Consider the following 21,248-nt stretch of genomic DNA (forward strand, 5'->3'; position numbering starts at 1 on the left):
TACATGGAAGAAGCATCTCAATCCCTGCCAGTGGAGGAAACAATTTTGAGCTGAAACCTCAACTAGTTTCTCTGACGCAACAGAATTGCAAGTTTTATGGACTTCGATCTGAAGATCCCTTTCAGTTCTTAACTGAATTCTTGCAGATCTGTGATACTATTAAGACCAATGGAGTTGATCCCGAGGTCTACAGGCTTATGCTTTTCCCATTTGCTATAAGAGACAGAGCTAGAATATGGTTGGACTCTCAACCTAAAGACAGCCTGAACTCTTGGGATAAGCTGGTCACGGCTTTCTTAGCCAAGTTCTTTCCTCCTAAAAAGCTTTGCAAGCTTAGAGTGGATGTTCAAACCTTCAGACAGAAGGAAGGTGAATCCCTCTATGAAGCTTTGGAGAGATACAAGGAACTGACCAAAAAGTGTCCTTCTAACATGCTTTCAGAATGGACCATCCTGGATATATTCTATGATGGTCTGTCTCAATTATCAAAGATGTCATTAGACCATTCTGCAGGTGGATCCATTCACCTAAAGAAAACGCCTGCAGAAGCTCAAGAACTCATTGACATGGTTACAAATAACCAGTTCATGTACATTTCTGAAAGGAATCCTGTGAGTAATGGGACACCTCAGAGGAAGGGAGTTCTTGAAATTGATACTCTGAATGCCATATTGGCTCAGAATAAAATATTGACTCAGCCAGTCAATATGATCTCTTAGAGTCTTAATGGATTGAAGGAATCATCCAACAGTACTAAAGAGGCATCTTCTGAAGAAGAAGCTTATGATCCTAAGAACCCTGCAATAGCAGAGGTGAATTACATGGGTGAACCCTATGGAAACACCTATAATCCCTCATGGAGAAATCATCCAAATTTCTCATGGAAGGATCAACAAAAGCCTCAACAAGGCTTTAATAATGGTGGAAGAAATAGGTTTAGCAATAGCAAGCCTTTTCCATCATCCACTCAGCAATAGACAGAGAATTCTGAGCAGAATCCATCTAGCTTAGCAAATATAGTCTCTGATCTATCTAAAACCACTGTAAGTTTCATGAATGAAACAAGGTCCTCCATTAGAAATTTGGAGGCACAAGTGGGCCAGCTGAGTAAAAGAGTCACTGAAACTCCTCCTAGTACTCTCCCAAGCAATACAGAAGAAAATCCAAAGAGAGAGTGCAAGGCCATTGATTTAACCATCATGGCCGAACCTACAAGGGAGGAGGAGGACGTGAATCTTAGTGAGGAAGACCTCCTGGGACGTCCAGTGACCAATAAGGAGTTTCCCTTCGAGGAACCAAAGGAATCAGAGGCTCAATTAGAGACCATAGAGATTCCATTGAACCTCCTTCTGCCCTTCATGAGCTCTGATGAGTATTCGTCCTCTGAAGAGGATGAAAAAATTACTGAAGAGCAAGTTGCTAAGTACCTTGGTGCAATCATGAAACTGAATGCCAAATTATTTGGTAATGAGACTTGGGAAGATGAACCTCCCTTGCTCACCAATGAACTGAATGCATTGGATAGGCAGAAATTACCTCAAAAGAAACAGGATCCTGGCAAATTCTTAATACCCTGTACCATAGGCACCATGACCTTTGAGAAGGCTCTGTGTGACCTGGGGTCAGGAATAAACTTAATGCCCCTCTCTGTAATGGAGAAACTTGGGATCTTTGAGGTGCAAGCTGCCAGAATCTCATTAGAGATGGCAGACAACTCAAGAAAACAGGCTTATCGACAAGTAGAGGACATGTTAGTAAAGGTTGAAGGCCTTTACATCCCTGCTGATTTCATAATCCTAGACACTGGAAAGGAAGAGGATGAATCCATCATCCTTGAAAGACCCTTCCTAGCCACAGCAAGAGCTATGATTGATGTGGACAGAGAAGAATTGGTCCTTCAACTGAATTAGGACAACCTTGCGTTTAAGACTCAAGGATCTCCTTCTGTAACCATGGAGAGAAAGCATGAAAAGCTTCTATCACTGCAGCGTCAACCAAAGCCCCCACAATCAAACTCTAAGTTTAGTGTTGGGAGGCCACAACCAAACTCTAAGTTTGGTGTTGAACCCCCACAGTCAAACTCTAAGTTTGGTATTGGGAGGTCCCAACAATGCTCTGAACATCTGTGAGGCTCCATGAGAGCTCACTGTCAAGCTATTGACATTAAAGAAGCGCTTATTGGGAGGCAACCCAATGTTATTTAATTATATCTATTTTATTTTCCTTTTGTTATTTCGTGTTTTAGTAGGTTGATGATCATGTGGAGTCACAAAAACTACTGAAAAATCAAAAACAGAATGAAAAATAGCATTAAAAATAGCACACCCTGGAGGAGAGCAGTTTGGCATTTAAACGCCAGAAACAAGCATCTGTCTGGCGTTTAACGCCAGAAACAAGACCCAAGCTGGCATTTAACGCCAGAAACAAGCATCTGCCTGGCGTTAAATGCCAGAAATAGGCTACATTTGGGCGTTTAACGCCAGAAACAAGCAGCAGTCTGGCGTTAAACGCCAGGATTGCACAACAAGGGCATTTTACACGCCTAATTGGAGCAGGGATGTTAAGTCCTTGACCCCACTTGATCTGTGGACCCCACAGAATCCCCACATCTTCTTCTCTCCTCTTCACACCTTTTCATAACTTTCTTCCCCAAATACCCTTCCCCAATCACCTCAATCACTATTTCCCATCACCTCTTCACCATTCACATCCATCCACTCTTCCCCATAAACCCCACCTACCTACAAAATTTAAAATCTTTTCCCTCCCAAACCCAACCCTAATGGCCGAACCTTAACCCTCCCCACACTCCTATATAAACCCCTCATTCCTTCTTCATTTTCACACAACACAACCCTCTCTTCTTTCCCTTGGCCGAATACACTCCTCTCTCCCTCTCCTCCATTTCTCTTCTTCATCTCCTTTCTTCTTTCTTCTTTTGCTCGGAGACGAGCAAACATTTTAAGTTTGGTGTGGTAAAAGTATAGCTTTTTGTCTTTCCATAACCATTAATGGCTCTTAAGGCCAGAGAAACCTCAAGAAAGAGGAAAGGGAAGGCAATTACTTCCACCTCTGAGCCCAGAGAGATGGAGAGATTCATCTCAAAGGTCCATCAAGACCACTTCTATGAAGTTGTGGCCAAGAAGAAAGTGATCCCTGAGGTTCCTTTCAAGCTCAAAAATAATGAGTATCTAGAGATCCAACTTGAGATCCAAAGAAGAGGTTGGGAAGTTCTCACCAACCCCATTCAACAAGTCCCTAGGAACCATGATCAAAGTGTGAACCCGAATCCAAAGCATTGTCTTACCATAGTTCGGGGGAAATACTTAGACTTCAGTCCGGAAAATGTAAGGCTGGCGTTCAACTCGCCAATGATGGAAGAGAATGCATGCCCCTACACAAGAAGGGTCAACTTTGATCAAAGGTTGGACCAAGTCCTCATAGACATATGTGAGGAAGGAGCTCAATGGAAAATTGACTCAAGAGGCAAGTCGGTTCAATTAAGAAGGCATGACCTCAAACCAGTGGCTAGGGGATGGTTAGAGTTCATTCAACGCTCAATCATTCCTACTAGTAACCTGTCTGAAGTTACTATAGACCGGGCCATCATAATCCATAGTATCATGATTGGAGAGGAGGTGAAAGTTCATGAGATTATACCTCAAGAACTTTACAAGGTGGCTGACAAGTCCTCCACTTGGGCAAGGTTAGCCTTTCCTCACCTCATATGCCACCTCTGCAATTCGGCTGAAATTGACATAGAGGGAGACATCCTCATTGAAGAGGACAAGCCCAACACTAAGAAAAGGATGGAGCAAATAAGAGATCATGGACCTCAACAAGAGCATGAGGAAATCCCCCACCATGAAATCCCTGAGATGCCTCAAGGGATGCACCTTCCTCCACAAAACTATTGGGAGCAAATTAACACCTCCCTAGGAGAATTAAGTTCCAACATGGGACAACTAAGGGTGGAGCATCAAGAGCACTCCATCATCCTTCATGAGATTAGAGAAGATCAAAGAGCTGTGAGGGAGGAGCAACAAAGGCAAGGAAGAGACATAGAGGAGCTCAAAAGCACCATTATTTCTTCAAGAAGAGGAAGACGCCACCCTTACTAAAGTGGACTCATTCCTTAATCTCCTTGTCTATTTATTTTACTGTTTTTTGTTTATTATGCTTTATGTTTATTTATGTTTGTGTCTTATTACATGATCACTAGTGTTTAAGTGTCTATGTCTTAAAGCTATGAATGTCTTATGAATACATCATCTTTCTTAAATGAAAAATGCTTTAATTACAAAAGAACAAGAAGTACATGGTTTTGAATTCATCCTTGAAACTAGTTTAGTTATTTTGATGTGGTGACAATACTTTTTGTTTTCTGAATGAATGCCTGAACAGTGCATATGTCTTTTGAAATTATTGTTTATGAATGTTAAATATGTTGGCTCTTGAAAGAATGATGAAAAAGGAGACATGTTATTTAATAATCTGAAAAATCATAAAAATGATTCTTGAAGCAAGAAAAAGTAGTGAATACAAAAGCTTGCAGAAAAAAAAAGAAAAAAAAAAGAAAATGGCGAAAAAAAAGTAAAAAAAAAAAGAAAAAGAAAAAGAAAAAGCAAGCAGAAAAAGCCAATAGCCCTTAAAACCAAAAGGCAAGGGTAAAAAGGATCCAAGGCTTTGAGCATCAGTGGATAGGAGGGCCTAAAGGAATAAAATCCTGGCCTAAGCGGCTAAACCAAGCTGTCCCTAACCATGTGCTTGTGGCGTGAAGGTGTCAAGTGAAAACTTGAGACTGAGCAGTTAAAGTCGAGGTCCAAAGAAAAAAGAAGAGTATGCTTAAGAACCCTGGACACCTCTAATTGGGGACTCTAGCAAAGCTGAGTCACAATCTGAAAAGGTTCACCCAGTTATGTGTTTGTGGCATTTATGTATCCGGTGGTAATACTGGAAAACAAAGTGCTTAGGGCCGCGGCAGAGACTCATAAAGTAGCTGTGTTCAAGAATCAACATACTGAACTAGGAGAATCAATAACACTATCTGAATTCTAAGTTCCTATAGATGCCAATCATTCTGAACTTCAATGGATAAAGTGAGATGCCAAAACTATTCAAGAGGCAAAAAGCTACTAGTCCCGCTCATCTGATTGGAGCTAAGTTTCATTGATATTTTGGAATTCATAGTATATTCTCTTCTTTTTATCCTATTTGATTTTCAGTTGCTTGGGGACAAGCAACAATTTAAGTTTGGTATTGTGATGAGCGGATAATTTACACGTTTTTTGGCATTATTTTTACATAGTTTTTAGTATGATTTAGTTAGTTTTTAGTATATTTTTATTAGTTTTTAATGAAAAATCCCATTTCTGGACTTTACTATGAGTTTGTGTATTTTTCTGTGATTTCAGGTATTTTCTGGCTGAAATTGAGGGACTTGAGCAAAAATCAGATTCAAAGATTGAAGAAGGACTGCAGATGCTGCTGGATTCTGACCTCCCTGCACTCAAAGTGGATTTTCTGGAGCTACAGAACTTCAAATGGCGCGCTCTCAATTGCGTTGGAAAGTAGACATCCAGGACTTTCCAGCAATGTATAATAGTCTATACTTTGCCCGAGTTTAGATGACACAAACTGGCGTTCAACGCCAGTTCCATGTTGCATTCTAGAGTTAAACGCCAGAAATAGGTTGCAAAGTGGAGTTAAACGCCAGAAACAGGTTATAAACTGGCGTTCAACTCCAAGAGAAGCCTCTACACGTGTAAAGCTCAATGCTCAGCCCAAGCACACACCAAGTGGGTCCCAGAAGTGGATTTCTGCATCATTTACTCATTTCTGTAAACCCTAGTAACTAGTCTGATATAATAGGACCTTTTACTATTGTATTAGACATCTTTGATCATTTTTATGCTATCTTAGACCTTTATGAGGGCTGGCCACTCGGCCATGCCTGGACCTTGCTCTTATGTATTCTCAACGGTAGAGTTTCTACACACCATAGATTAAGGTGTGGCGCTCTGTTGTTCCTCATGAATTAATACAAAGTACTATCATTTTTCTATTCAATTCAAACTCATTCCGATTCTAAGATATTCATTCGCACTTCAATATGAATGTGATGATCGTGACAGTCATCATCATTCCCAACCTATGAACGCGTGCCTGACAACCACTTCCGGTCTACCTTAGATTGAATGAATATCTCTGGGATTCCTTAATCAGAGTCTTCGTGGAATAAGTTAGAATCCATGGACGGCCATTCTTGAGATCTGGAAAGTCTAAACCTTGTCTGTGGTATTCCGAGTAGGATCTGGGAAGGGATGGTTGCGACGAGCTTTAAACTCGCGAGTGCTGGGCGTAGTGACAGACGCAAAAGGATCAATGGATCCTATTCCAGTATGATCGAGAACCGATAGATGATTAGCCATGCAGTGACAGCGCATTGGACCATTTTCACTGAGAGGACAGGATGTAGCCATTGACAACATTGACGCTTAACATACAGCTTGCCATAGAAAGGAGTATGAATGATTGGATGAAGACAATAGGAAAGCAGAGGTTCAGGAGGAACAAGCATCTTCATATGCTTATCTGAAACTCTCACCAATGAATTACATAAGTATCTCTATCTTTAATTTACGTTTTATTTATATTTTAATTATATTTTAATTATCAAAAATCCATAACCATATGAATCTGCCTGACTAAGATTTGCAAGATGACCATAGCTTGCTTCAAGCTGACAATCTCCGTGGGATCGACCCTTACTCACGTAAGGTTTATTACTTGGACGACCCAGTGCACTTGCTGGTTAGTTGTGCGAAGTTGTGACAAAGAACTAAGATTATGAACATGCGTATTAAGTTTTTAGCGCCGTTACCAAGGAATGAACCTTCACGATTTCTACGCACCATATTCCCATCTAGCCTCAGGCTGGCCAATCTTTTCCAGGACCACATCCAAAGAAATCTTGCCCATTGTCACGTCCGTCATTATTTGAGTGTAAGCGTCTCGAGCCGAAGGAATATGCGGAATATCCAAGAGGGCCTCTAAAGCAGTATTAGAGGTGTCCAAGGTGACACCTCTTAGAAAAATAGTTTGGGCATCCCTCTTGCGGAAATTTGCATAAAATTCCTTGACCTGGTGTTCATTTACTTCCACCGGGTCGAATTTTACAAATTCCCAATGATAAAAATTTAGTCGAATGAGAATCTGGTCCGCATATTTCTCAGGCAGGTTGAGCTTTCTCTCATAATGGAAGGCCCATTTTTCCAATTTCTTATATTGTTCTTGGGCTTCAGAGTTAATGAATGTGTCTGGTTGGTCACTTGGAGGCACAGGAGGAGGACGAGCCAAGGGGTTGGCTTTCTCCTTTCTTTTGTGGGCCATCCTGAAAAAGACAAAAATAGAATACAACTCAGGAGAAACAGATAAAATTCACAAGAAGAAGAAGGATATAATCAAACAATTCAATTAAGAGCCAATCAGATAAACAAACACTCAATTGGGGGAAAACATGTATAAAATAGTTGAATGTTCAAAAGAAAATGCACTTCCCCAAAATCAAGCAACCTAAGTGTCATAAAAGAGAGTAATCAACAATTAAAGGGTATACATGACTCAGGTGTGTGATTCAAGTGAATTGAATTGAAAGAAATGATAGTTGCAACTGTGCCTTGGAAATTGAAAGAGTTTGCAGAATTTGACACAAAAGGCAAGAATCAAAGCCATAGTGAAAGCATGACATATTCATGTTGATAAGTAAGAAATGATCCCATATACATAATCTCTTGGCCAAAGCAATGCTTGATTGAAAAACAAGGTGCACTGCTCAAAAACATAAAGAAACAAGTTGCTATGTATATTTTCATTGATATTAAAGATACATGAATAAGCATTTGATCAATTCACAAAACAAACATCATGTGTACTGCTGGAAAAAGGTACCAGACAGATTCCAAAATGTCAAGATTAATTCTAATTTGGCTTTGGAACAAAAAGCAGTGGGCAGTTAGCATATAATGCAGTAACTAGCATGTTATTCACTTGCACATGCATCAGACAGAATGAATTTCGGCTCAATAATATACCCGGCTGCAAAATTCAGGTTCAGTTTGATATCTCGGCAAAAGCTAACAACTAAGTGCTCAGCTAGCAATTCATCAAGTAAAATGTGGCATGCACAGTACAATGGACACCAAACAGAAGAAACATAGCTGTAAAATTTCAATTTCAAATTGGTTTTCCAACTTAAACACAGAGTGCATAAATCAATCAATCTTAGGCAGCATTCTCAAGAATAGAAAAATTGCACACGTAAGAAGTAAGAATACAGAACGGAGGAAAATTCAAAATCGGTGTTGATCAGACACAGAAGTAGATTCAAAAATCCCATTCAGGCATTTCAACAAGCATAATATGTGCAGAGATAATAACCAGCAAACACAGATTAATATACATGGCAGCAGTCATAGTTCACATTCACAGTTTATACACAATAGAGTTCAGTCCCAGCAAAATCCAAATAATCAGCCAGCGTCAGCAACATTCAATCCGAAACAGAAATCAACTAACCTATAACCACTTAATGACTAAAACAAAATTAAAAATCAAATTAAAAATATGTAAAATAAAACAGTGGAAATGGAACAGGAACAGGGAAACAGGGGTTGAAACCTGTAATGCAGAAGGAAGGAAGGAAGTAGATGGAGAGTGGGAGGTGGTGAACGTCACGGCGGCATAGGAGCTCGCCGCTGCTGGTGAAGTTGCCGGACTGAAGGTACAGCCTAGGGCTGTGACCCGGTGGCAGGGACAGGGAAGAGAGAGAAGAGGAAATGTGGAAGAGAGGGAAGAAGGAAAAAGGAAGAGAGAGAGAGAGGGGCGATGGCGGCACGGGGGTTTGCCAGTGGTGGTTGGTCGTGGGGTGGAGGGAAGTGGTGGTGTGAGGAGGAGAGGTTGGTTTCAGAGAGAAGAAGAAGAAAGGTTTGGGGTGTGGGTTGGAAACTAAAGCACAACACTCCTCTTTTCGAATTAACGTTCGAAAAGTGACCTGTGCGGATGCACAAGGTCGTGTGCGGACGCGGATAGGGAAAAAGAATGAAAGGTATGTGCACGCACAAGGTCATGCGGACGCTGCGGACAGAAGGGGAATTGCAGCCTGTGCGGGTGCACAGGAGGGTGTGCGCTCACATAAAAGAAGAAAAAGGGTTGGGTTCACACGCACAGCCTATGTGTGCGCTTTGGCCAGGGGGATTGTTCAAGCTGTGTGAGCGCACAAAGCGATGCGCTCGCACAAGAGATTTTTTTTTAAAGGGGATGTGTCTGGCCGCATGCATGGTGTGCGGACGCACAGAAGGAGAGAAAGGGGTAGTGATCCTACGCACAAGCTGTGCACGTGCTGGGAACAGAGGGAGTGTTTAAGGGTGTGCATGCGTATTTAGCTGTGCGCACGCATAGGAACTGAAAAACAGGGGAACTGTGAGGACGCACAAGGCTTTGCATACGCACAGGTCTCTATTCCCGCAACAAAAATTTTGCCTCTAAGGCATCAAACATGACATCCAAAACAGGTTTTCAAGTCCCAAATCATCATAAAACTCCTAAAAACACATTATTTCACTAAAATCACTTAACAAACATCAAAATAAATCTAACCAACCTAGCAATATTGCCAATTATTCGTGAAAAAAAAAGTAAAAGAGAGAAAGCTAGAAGGATATTACCATGGTTGGGTGTCTCCTACCTAGAACTTTGGTTTATAGTCCTAAGTTGGACTTGGTGAGGAGATCTGATGAGCGGATAATTTATACGCTTTTTGGCATTGTTTTTAGTATGTTTTTAATATATTTTAGTTAGTTTTTATTATGTTTTTATTAGTTTTTAAATAAAATTCACTTTTCTGGACTTTACTATGAGTTTGTGTATTTTTCTGTGATTTCAGGTATTTTCTGGCTGAAATTGAGGGACCTGAGCAAAAATCTGATTCAGAGGCTGAAAAAGGACTGCAGATGCTATTGGATTCTGACCTCCCTGCACTCAAAGTGGATTATCTGGAGCTACAGAAGCCCAATTGGCACGCTCTTAATTGCGTTGGAAAGTAGACATCCTGGGCTTTCCAGCAATATATAATAGTCCATACTTTGCCCGAGATTTGATGGCCCAAACCGGTGTTCCAAGTCAGCTCAAGAATTCTGGCGTTTAACTCCAAAATTGGCACAAAAGCTGGAGTTAAACGCCCAAACTGGCACAAAAGCTGGCGTTTAACTCCAAGAAAAGTCTCTACACATGGAAGCTTCAATGATCAGCCCAAGCACATACCAAGTGGGCCCGGAAGAAGATTTATGCATTAATTACTGATTTCTGTAAACCCTAGGCTACCAGTTTTCTATAAATAGGACCTTTTGCTATTGTATTTGGATACCATGGATCTTTGAGAAGCCTTATGCTATCTTAGACACGTTTGGAGGCTGGCCATTCGGCCATGCCTAGACCTTGTTCTTATGTATTTTCAACGGTGGAGTTTCTACACACCATAGATTAAGGTGTGGAGCTCTGTTGTTCTTCAAAAATTAATACAAAGTACTATTGTTTTTCTATTCAACTCAAGTCTATTTCTTCTCCAAGATATTCATTCGTTCTTCAACTTGATGGATGTGATGATCCGTGACACTCATCATCATTCTCACCTATGAACATGTGCCTGACAACCATCTCTGTTCTACTAGCAATGGCTTGAATGCGTATCTCTTGGGTTTCTAATCTAAGATTGGAACCTTCATGGTATAGGCTAGAATTATTGGCGGCCATTCCTGAGATCCGGAATGTCTAAACCTTGTCAGTGGTATTCCGAGTAGGATCTGGGAAGGGATGACTGTGACGAGCTTCAAACTCGCGATTGTGGGGCGTGTGACAGACGCAAAAGGATCAACGGATCCTATTCCGACATGATCGAGAACCGACAGATGATTAGTCGTGCGGTGACAGCGCATTTGGAACGTTTTCACTGAGAGGACGGGAAGTAGCCATTGACAACGGTGATGCCCAACATAAAGCTTGCCATGGAAAGGAGTATGAATGATTGGAAGAAGGCAATAGGAAAGCAGAGGTTCAGGAGGAACAAAGCATCTTCATACGCTTATCTGAAATTCCAACCAAAGAATTACATAAGTATCTCTATCTTTATTTTATGTTTTATTTATCTTTTAATTATCAATTCTCCATAACCATTTGAATCCGCCTGACTGAGATTTACAAGGTGACCATAGCTTGCTTCAAGCCGACAATCTCCATGGGATCGACCCTTACTCACGTAAGGTTTATTACTTGGACGACCCAGTGCACTTGCTGGTTAGTTGTGCGGAGTTGTGATAAAGAGTTGAGATTACAATTGTGCGTACCATGATGATGGCGCCATTGATGATCACAATTTTGCATACCATGTTTTTGGCGCCCTTGTTGGGGATTGTTCGAGTTTGGACAACTAACGGTTCATCTTGTTGCTTAGATTTGGTACTTTTCAGAATTTTTAAGAATGAATTCTAGAGTTTCAAGGTGATGTTCTTAGCATCACAAAAGCTGATTGATTCTCATCAATTTAGCTGCTGAATGTAATGTCCTGCTGAAGCTTGGCCAAACATGTCTAATCTTTTTAGACTGAAGCTTTAGACTAACATTGCATGATTCCTAGAATTCTCATTAAAAGTTTTGATTCTCTTTATTTTCTTTTTCCATATAAGTTTCGAAAATCACAAAAAAATTTATAAAACCATAAAAATCAAAAATATTTTATGTTTCTTGTTTGAGTCTAGTATCAATTTTTAAGTTTGGTGTCAATTGCATGTTTTTATTCTTCTTGCATTTTTCGAATACATGCAATATGTTCTTCATTGATCTTCAAGTTGTTCTTGATGATTTCAGTGCTCTGATCTTTAAATTCGCTTATTTTGTGTGTTTTGTTGTTTCTCATATGCATTCTCAATTTGTTAGTGTCTCTTATATGAAAATTTTTAAGTTTGGTGTCCTGCATGCATTGTTTGATTTGAGTTTCCTAAGATTAGTTGTATTTTGATTGTTTCTCATCATTAAAAATTCAAAAAAAAATTCAAAATCGTGTCTTTTCAAGTCAATAATACAGAGAATTGAAGATTCAGAACATTCAGCAGAGGAATCAAACAGAAAAAGCTAGGCGTTCAAAACGCCCAGTGAAGAAGGAAAACTGGCGTTTAAACGCCAGCCAGGGTACCTGGCTGGGCGTTTAACGCCCAAAAAGGTAGAGTTTTGGGCGTTAAACGCCAGAATGGATGCCATTTTGGGCGTTTAATGCCAGGATGACACTAGAGGGAAGATTTTGTTTTTAATTTAGATTTTTTTCAAATCTTCATAATTTTTCAAAATCAAATCTTTTTCAAATCACATCTTTTCAATTATATCTCTTCAAAATCAATTTCTTTCCATTTTTTTTTTTTCGAAAATCCATGTTATAATTAAAGATTTACTTCAAAATTTTCAAGTCGTTACTTGCCTATTAAGAAAGAATCAAATTTTAAATTTTAAGAATCATATCTTTTAATTTCTTGTTAGTCAAGTAATCAACTTTAATTTTAAAAACTTTCTTTTTCTAAATTGATTTTCAATCATATCTTCTCAATCATATCTTCTCAATCAAATCTTTTTCAAAATTAACTCTCAATCATATCTTTTTTATTTCTAATTTCAAAATCTTTTTCAAAGATCACTTAATTTCTTTCCCAATCTTAATTTTCGAAAATCATCAATCAAATTTTCAAAATTTCTTTTTAATTATTTCAAAATCTTTTACTTTAATTTTCGAAAATTCTTCCCCTCTTCTCACATCCTTCTATTTAAAGGACTAACACTCCTCCTCAAGGTACAATTCGAACTCCCTCCTTCTTTATATGTTCGAATTCTCTTCCATCTACCTCCTCCTTCTATTCTACTTTTCCTCTGACACCTCAAGGAATCTCTATACTGTGACATAGAGGATTCTCTACTTTCTTGTTCTCTTCTCTTTCATATGAGTAGGAATAAAGATAAAGGCATACTTGTTCAAGCTGATCCTGAACCTGAAAGGACCTTGAAGAGAAAGCTAAGAGAAGCTAAAGAACATCTCTCTTTAGAGGGCCTAACAGAGCTTTTCAAGGAAGAAGAAACCATGGCAGCCGAAAACAACAATGCCAACAATGCAAGGAAGGTGCTTGGTGACTTTACTGCATCTACTCCCGACTTCTATGGGAGAAGCATCTCAATCCCTGCCATTGGAGCAAACAACTTTAAGCTTAAGCCTCAATTAGTTTCTCTAATGCAACAGAAGTGCAAGTTTCATGGACTTTCATGGGAAGATCCTCATCAGTTCTTAGCTGAATTCTTGCAAATCTGTGACACTGTCAAGACCAATGGGGTTGACCCTGAAGTCTACAGACTTATGCTTTTTCCTTTTGCTGTAAGAGACAGAGCTAGGACATGGTTGGATTAACAACCTAAAGAAAGCCTGAACTCTTGGGATAAGCTAGTCAATGCCTTCTTGGCAAAGTTCTTTCCACCTCAAAAATTGAGCAAGCTTAGAGTGGAAGTCCAAACCTTCAGACAGAAGGAAGGTGAATCCCTCTATGAAGCTTGGGAAAGATACAAGCAATTAATCAGAAGATTTCCTTCTGACATGCTTTCTAAATGGAGCATCATAGGAATTTTCTATGATGGTCTGTCTGAACTATCCAAGATGTCATTGGATAGCTCTATTGGAGGATCTGTTCATCTGAAGAAGACGCCTGCAGAAGCTCATGAACTCATTGAAATGGTTGCAAATAACCAATTCATGTACACTTCTGAAAGGAATCCTGTGAATAATGGGACAAATCAGAAGAAAGGAGTTCTTGAGATCGATACTCTGAATGCCATATTGGCTCAGAATAAAATATTGACCCAACAAGTCAATATGATTTCTCAGAGTCTGTCTGAAATGCAAGCAGCAACAGGCAGCACTAAGGAAGCTTCCTCTGAAGAAGAAGCTTATGATCCTGAGAACCCAGCAATGGAAGAGGTGAATTACATGGGAGAACCCTATGGAAACACCTATAATCCTTCATGGAGAAATCATCCAAATCTCTCATGGAAGGAGACCTCAACAAGGTTTCAACAATAATAATGGTGGAAGAAAAAGGTTTAGCAATAGCAAGCCTTTTCCATCATCTTCTCAGCAACAAACAGAGAATTCTAAGCAAAGCCACTCTGACTTAGCAACCATTGTCTCTGATCTAATCAAAACCACTCAAAGTTTCATGACTGAAACAAGATCTTCCATTAGAAATTTGGAGGCACAAGTGGGTCAGCTGAGTAAGAAAATCACTGAACTCCCTCCTAGTACTCTCCCAAGCAATACAGAAGAGAATCCAAAGAGAGAGTGCAAGGCCATAAACACATCTCACATGACCGAACCTGGAGAGGAGGAAGAGGCAGTAATCTCCAATGAGGAATACCTCAATGGACGTCCACTGACCTCCAAGGAGTTCCCTAATGAAGAACCATGGGAATCTGAGGCTCAGACTGAGACCATAGAGATTCTATTGAATTTACTTCTGCCATTCATGAGCTCTGATGAGTATTCTTCCTCTGAAGAGGATGAAGATGTTATTGAAGAGCAAGTTGCTAAGTACCTTGGAGCAATCATGAAGCTAAATGCCAAGTTGTTTGGTAATGAGACTTGGGAGGATGAACCTCCATTGCTCATCAAAGAATTGGATGACTTGACTAGGCAAAAATTACCTCTGAAGAGACAAGACCCTGGAAAATTCTCCATCCCTTGTACCATAGGAACCATGACCTTTGAGAAGGCTCTGTGTGACCTGGGATCAAGTATAAACCTTATGCCTCTCTCTGTAATGGAGAAGTTAGGGATCATTGAGGTACAAGCTGCAATAATCTCACTGGAGATGGCAGACAATTCAAAGAAACAGGCTTATGGACTTGTAGAGGATGTCTTGGTAAATGTTGAAAACTATTACATCCCTGCTGATTTCATAATCCTAGAGACTGGGAAGTGTAGGGATGAATCCATCATCCTTGGCAGACCCTTCCTAGCCACAGCAAAAGCTGTGATTGATGTTGACAGAGGAGAATTGATCATTCAAGTGAATGAAGACTCCATTGTGTTTAAAGCTCAAAGATATCCCTCTGTCACCATGGAGAGGAAGCATGAAGAGCTTCTCTCAATACAGAGTCAAACAGAGCCCCCACAGTCAAACTCTAAGTTTGGTGTTGGGAGGTTCCAACATTGCTCTGAACATCTGTGAGGCTCCATGAGAGCCCACTGTCAAGCTATTGACATTAAAGAAGCGCTTGTTGGGAGGCAACCCAATCTTTAATTATCTATGTTAAATTTCTATTTTCTTTTGTTATTTTATATTTTCTATAGGTTGATGATCATGTGAAGTCACAAAAACAATTGAAAAATCAAAAACAGAAGGAAAAACAGAATAAAAAATAGAACACCCTGGAGGAGAAACTTACTGGCGTTTAAACGACAGTAAGGGTAGCAGAATGGGCATTAAACGCCCAGTCTGGCACCATTCTGAGCGTTTAACATCAGGAATGGGCACCAGACTGGCGTTTAACGCCAGGAATGGGTAAGAAGCTGGCGTTAAACGCCAGAAATGGGCAGCAGCCTGGCGTTTAACGGCAAGATTGGCAGCAAGGGGCATTTTGCACGCCACATGGTGCAGGGATGAGAAATCCTTGACACCTCAGGATCTGTGGACCCTACAGGATCCCCACCTACCCCACCTCTCTCTCTCTTCTTCACCCATTCACCAATCACCTCAATACATCTTTCCCAAAAACCCCTCACCTATCAAATCCCACCATTCTCTTCACCACTCACATCCATCCTTCATAAAACCCCACCTACCTCACCATTCAAATTCAAACCACTTTTCCACCCAAACCCACCCCTAATGGCCGAACCATATCCCCCTCCCCACTCCTATATAAACCCATCTTCACTCCTTCATTTTCACACAACCTAAACACCACTTCTCCCCCTTGGCCGAAACACAAAACCCCCTCCATCTCCTCTATTTCTTCTTCTTCTACTCTCTTCTTTCTTCTTTTGCTCGAGGACGAGCAACCTTATAAGTTTGGTGTGGTAAAAGCTAAAGCTTTTTTGTTTTTCCATAACCATTAATGGCACCAAAAGCCGGAAAAACCTCTAGAAAGAGGAAAGGGAAGGCAAAAGCTTCCACCTCCGAGTCATGGGAGATGGAGAGATTCCTCTCAAGGGTGCATCAAGACCACTTCTATGAAATCGTGGCCAAGAACAAGGTGATCCCCAAGGTCCCTTTTAAGCTCAAAAAGGGCGAATATCCGGAGATCCGACATGAGATCCGAAGAAGAGGTTGGGAAGTTCTCACCAACCCCATTCAACAAGTCAGAATCTTAATGGTTCAAGAGTTCTATGCCAATGCATGGATCACCAAGAACCATGATCAAAGTTTGAACCCGGATCCTAAGAATTGGCTTACAATGGTCCGAGGGAAATACTTAGACATTAGTCCGGAAAATGTAAGGTTGGCATTCAATTTGCCTATGATGCAAGGAGATGCACACCCATACACTAGAAAAGTCAACTTTGATCAAAGGTTGGACCAAGTCCTCATGGACATCTGTGAAGAAGGCGCTCAATGGAAGAGTAATTCAAGAGGAAAGCCGGTTCAACTAAGAAGGCATGACCTCAAGCCCGTGGCTAAGGGATGGTTGGAGTTCATCCAATGCTCAGTCATTCCTACTAGCAACCGATCTGAAGTTACTATAGACTGGGCTATCATGATTCATAGCATCATGATTAGAGAAGAAGTAGAAGTTCATGAGGTTATATCCCAAGAACTCTACAAGGTGGCGGACAAGTCCTCCACTATGGCAAGGTTAGCCTTCCTTCATCTCATTTGTCACCTCTGCAATTCAGCTGGAATTGACATAGAGGAAGACATCCTCATTGATGAGGACAAGCCCATCACTAAGAAAAGGATGGAACAAGTGAGAGAACCTCACCAAGAGCATGAGAAAACTCCCCATCATGAAATCCCTGAGATGCCTCAAGAGATGCATTTTCCTCCACAAAACTATTGGGAGCAAATCAACACCTCCCTAGGAGAATTAAGTTCCAACATGGGACAACTGAGGGTGGAGCACCAAGAGCACTCCATCCTCCTCCATGAAATTAGAGAAGACCAAAGAACCATGAGAGAGGAACAACAAAGGCAAGGAAGAGATATTGAGGAGCTCAAGCACTCCATAAGATCTTCAAGAGGAAGAACAAGCCGCCATCACTAAGGTGGACCCGTTCTTTAATTTCCTTGTTCTTTATTTTCCTATTTTTTGAATTTTTATGCTTATGTTATTTATGTTTGTGTCTTTATTACATGATCATTAGTGTCTAAGTGTCTATGCCTTAAAGCTATGAAAATGAATCCATCACCTTTCTTAAATGAAAAATATTTTTAATTGAAAAAGAAAAAGAAGTGCATAAATTTCGAATTTTAAAACAGTTTAATTATCTTGATGTGGTGGCAATACTATTGTTTTTCTGAATGAATGCTTGAACAGTGCATATTTTTGAATTTGATTGTTTATGAATGTTAAAATTGTTGGCTCTTGAAAGAATGATGGGAAAAGGAGAAATGTTATCTGATGATCTAAAAATCATAAAATTGATTCTTGAAGCAAGAAAAAGCAGTGAAAACCTTGCAGAAAAAAAAAGAGAAAAAAAAAGAAAAAAAAAAGAAAAGCAAGCAGAAAAAGCCAATACCCCTTTAAACCAAAAGGCAAGGGTGATAAAAAGGATCCAAGGCTTTGAGCATCAGTGGATAGGAGGGCCCACAGGAATAAAATCCTGACCTAAGCAGCTAAACCAAGCTGTCCCTAACCATGTGCTTGTGGCGTGAAGGTGTCAAGTGAAAACTTGAGACTGAGCGGTTAAAGTTGAGGTCCAAAGCAAAAAGAAGAGTGTGGTTAAGAACCCTGGACACCTCTAATTGGGGACTCTAGCAAAGCTGAGTCACAATCTGAAAAGGTTCACCCAATTATGTGTCTGTGGCATTTATGTATCCGGTGGTAATACTGGAAAACAAAGTGCTTAGGGCTATGGCCAAGACTCATAAAGTAGCTGTGTTCAAGAATCAACATACTTAACTAGGAGAATCAATAACACTATCTGGATTCTGAGTTCCTATAGATGCCAATCATTCTGAACTTCAAGGAATAAAGTGAGATGCCAAAACTGTTCAGAAGCAAAAAGCTAAAAGCCCCGCTCATCTAATTAATACTGATCTTCATAGATGTTTTTGGAATTCATTGTATATTCTCTTCTTTTTATTCTATTTGATTTTCAGTTGCTTGGGGACAAGCAACAATTTAAGTTTGGTGTTGTGATGAGCGGATAATTTATACGCTTTTTGGCATTATTTTTAGTATATTTTTAATATATTTTAGTTAGTTTTTATTATGTTTTTATTAGTTTTTAAATAAAATTCACTTTTCTGGACTTTACTATGAGTTTGTGTATTTTTCTATGATTTCAGGTATTTTCTGGCTGAAATTGAGGGACCTGAGCAAAAATCTGATTCAGAGGCTGAAAAAGGACTGCAAATGCTGTTGGATTCTGACCTCCCTGCACTCAAAGTGGATTTTCTGGAGCTACAGAAGCCCAATTGGCGCGCTCTCAATTGCTTTAGAAAGTAGACATCCTGGGCTTTCCAGAAATATATAATAGTCCATACTTTTCCTGAGATTTGATGGCCCAAACCGGCATTTTAAGTCAGCTCAAGAATTCTGGCGTTTAACTCCAAAACTGGCACAAAAGCTGGAGTTAAACGCCCAAACTGGCACAAAAGCTGGCGTTTAACTCCAAGAAAAGTCTCTACACATTAAAGCTTCAATGCTCAGCCCAAGCACACACCAAGTGGGCCCGGAAGAAGATTTCTGCATTAATTACTGATTTCTGTAAACCCTAGGCTACTAGTTTTCTATAAATAGGACCTTTTGCTATTGTATTTGGATACCATGGATCTTTGAGAAGCCTTATGCTATCTTAGACACGTTTGGAGGCTGACCATTCGGCCATGCCTAGACCTTTTTCTTATGTATTTTCAACGGTGGAGTTTCTACACACCATAGATTAAGGTGTGGAGCTCTGCTGTTCTTCAAGAATTAATACAAAGTACTATTGTTTTTCTATTCAACTCAAGTCTATTTCTTCTCCAAGATATTCATTCGTTCTTCAACTTGATAGATGTGATGATCCGTGACACTCATCATCATTCTCACCTATGAACATGTGCCTGACAACCACCTCTGTTCTACTAGCAATGGCTTGAATGCGTATCTCTTGGGTTTCTAATCTAAGATTGGAACCTTCGTGGTATAGGCTAGAATTATTGGCGGCCATTCTTAAGATCCGGAATGTCTAAACCTTGTCTGTGGTATTCCGAGTAGGATCTGGGAACGGATGACTGTGACGAGCTTCAAACTCGCGATTATAGGGCGTGTGACAGACTCAAAAGGATAAATGGATCCTATTCTGACATGATCGAGAACCGATAGATGATTAGCCGTGCAGTGACAGCGCATTTGGAACGTTTTCACTGGGAGGACGGGAAGTAGTCATTGACAACGGTGATGCCCAACATAAAGCTTGCCATAGAAAGGAGTATGAATGATTGGAAGAAGGCAATAGGAAAGCAGAGGTTCAGGAGGAACAAAGCATCTTCATACGCTTATCTGAAATTCCAACCGAAGAATTACATAAGTATCTCTATCTTTATTTTATGTTTTATTTATCTTTTAATTATCAATTCTCCATAACCATTTGAATCCGCCTGACTGAGATTTACAAGGTGACCATAGCTTGCTTCAAGCCGACAATCTCCGTGGGATTGACCCTTACTCACGTAAGGTTTATTACTTGGACGACCCAGTGCACTTGCTGGTTAGTTGTGCGGAGTTGTGATAAAGAGTTGAGATTACAATTGTGCGTACCATGATGATGGCGCCATTGATGATCACAATTTCGCATACCAAGATCCTTGTTAGGGCGGCTTATGCTTCCACTCCTCCTAGCATCTCCAACCAAGTTTGCTATTGATTCAACCTCCGGGGTCCCAAATGAATTGCATTAAACTCCTAAGAGACTTCAAGCTAGCAATTAGGATCCTTAAGTATTGATTCTTGAAATTAATACCTGGATCCCATACTTGAGTTCCTCTATCACCATTGATATGCTTGTGCTCTCCCCGGAATCCACTATATTAGCTCTCACACCAAAATTGAGCTCCAAATGTTAAGTTGGCTCCTTTGATGAACATTCCATCTCCTTGCCAATTAACATTCTTCTCTTCACCAACCACTACACTAAGAAAGGTTCGGAGTTGACCATCCATTTATAAAACGGCATATTGATGTGGGCCTAGAAATCTTGTTGGAGAAGTCTTCACCCACTCAATTCGCTCTCGCACAAATGATTTCACTTCTTGGCAAATAGAATCTTCCTCAACCTCTTTTGAATCTTCTTCATCATCACTCAAGTCAAAAATCGGAGGTTGTGTGAAGTCCACATCAACATCTCCTTCCAATTTTAACAATGGAGATTCATGAAGGTCATAGAAGGAATTATCCAAGTTGGACGAAAAATCTTGAATGATGGAATCCTCTTGATCAATTCCTACCACTCTTCATTTATCTCCTTTTGCACTTCATGTTGTGACTTGACGTCTTCTTCTTGATTTTGGAATTCTTCTTTCACTCCACACTTTTTACTTGGTCCCATACATTCATCCACTATAATTTCTTGCTTGTGGCATGAACGCAATGAAGCTAAATGACCCAAAGCTTTTGCTAAGGTAGACATGACTTGCTCTTGCTTCTTCTGGAACTCTTGTTGTTCTTGAATGAGCATGAAAAGTACTTCTTGTGTGACTTGATCCATATATGAAGATGAAGATTGAGGTGATGAAGGTTGACAATCAAACTCATGGGGGTAAGGGTTTTAGTTTTGTATGTAGCGAGGGGATGGTGTATGAGATTGGTAACTATAAAGGTAAGTGTTTGGGTTCCATTGGGGTGCATTGTGTTGATGGTGTGAAAAAGTCATCAAGAAAATATAAACAAAATCCTACTAAGAAAAACAACCAAACAACCAAAAAGAGCTATTTACACTATTAATATATTTACAACAACCAAAA

At 40.1% G+C, this 21,248-nt stretch overlaps 2 non-coding genes across 2 annotated transcripts; both read right to left on the reverse strand.

Annotated features, from left to right (window-relative positions):
- Positions 1 to 329: 329 nt before the first annotated feature.
- LOC112739968 (small nucleolar RNA R71) lies at positions 330 to 437 on the reverse strand. The gene has a single exon (XR_003170901.1). It is a non-coding gene; the product is annotated as a small nucleolar RNA R71 (small nucleolar RNA).
- A 13,139-nt stretch (positions 438 to 13,576) lies between these two features.
- Positions 13,577 to 13,684, reverse strand: LOC112739418 (small nucleolar RNA R71). Its single transcript, XR_003170355.1, has one exon. It is a non-coding gene; the product is annotated as a small nucleolar RNA R71 (small nucleolar RNA).
- Positions 13,685 to 21,248: the final 7,564 nt, after the last annotated feature.

This window comes from Arachis hypogaea, chromosome 13, assembly GCF_003086295.3.
Source record: "Arachis hypogaea cultivar Tifrunner chromosome 13, arahy.Tifrunner.gnm2.J5K5, whole genome shotgun sequence".
Lineage (NCBI taxonomy): Eukaryota > Viridiplantae > Streptophyta > Magnoliopsida > Fabales > Fabaceae > Arachis > Arachis hypogaea.